Consider the following 970-nt stretch of genomic DNA (forward strand, 5'->3'; position numbering starts at 1 on the left):
TATAACGCTGAAACCATAAGCATATGAAGACATTTTACAGCATTGCATACTGCCGTAAGTGCAGGAGCAATTCGGAGACAATGATTGTTTCTGTCAACATGGCGATACACCCTGTGATAAACCAGCATCTGTGAGACAATTGTTTGTGGACAATAACACTCTTGAAGTGGACTATCCTGCCCCAAGTTTCGACCTAAACACCACTGGGGTGAGATAGAACGTCGACTTCACTCAAGACCCCAGCATCCCAAATCACTGGTTTCAGTTATTGAAGAAGAACGAGCTGCCATTCCACCACAGACATTCTGATGTCTCTTTGAAAGTCTTCCCATCAGAGTTCAAGTTGTTATGTGGGCAAAGAGCAGACACATCCTGTATTAATTTAACGATGTTGCAATTTTTAATAAGGCAGTTTGCCATAACACGAAGCAATCGAAACAGATCGGTAATAATTCACATATTAATTAAATAATATCTTTAACCGAAATTTCCATCAGTGCTTGGCAGAGCATGATAATAATATTATAACGAAAAGTACTTCTTAATGTAAATGATGACTAACTGACAACCTCAGCTGCCGACACGTGTTGTTGAAATACCTCGATGTGGACAGCTGAAAATGGTTGTCCCGACCGGGACTCGAACCCGGGATCTCCTGCTTACATGGCAGACGTTCTATCCATCTGAGCCACCGAGGACACAGACGAATAGCGCGACTGCAGGGACTTATCCGTTGCACGCTTCCCGTGATACATTCCCAACTGTCCACAATTCTACATATGTATTGTACCTTATAGACATTTGCCCACCCACTCATTACTCGCGCACGCTTTGGCGATTCCCGTAAGAGTTTGGGCAACCTGTGCGTATTCGCACAGACGAAGGTCAATGGCTGGTTAGCCTTTTTAACTATATATACGAAGACAGTAACTTGTTCTCGAAAGAACTGTTACTGTTGATGACCGTGCAG

The 970-nt window shown here is 43.3% G+C and overlaps 1 non-coding gene across 1 annotated transcript; it reads right to left on the minus strand.

Annotated features, from left to right (window-relative positions):
- Positions 1-624: 624 nt before the first annotated feature.
- Positions 625-699, minus strand: Trnat-ugu. Its single transcript has one exon. It is a non-coding gene; the product is annotated as a tRNA-Thr (tRNA).
- Between the last annotated feature and the right edge of the window lie 271 nt (positions 700-970).

Source organism: Schistocerca piceifrons, chromosome X (assembly GCF_021461385.2).
Source record: "Schistocerca piceifrons isolate TAMUIC-IGC-003096 chromosome X, iqSchPice1.1, whole genome shotgun sequence".
In the NCBI taxonomy this organism is placed as follows: Eukaryota; Metazoa; Arthropoda; class Insecta; order Orthoptera; family Acrididae; genus Schistocerca; species Schistocerca piceifrons.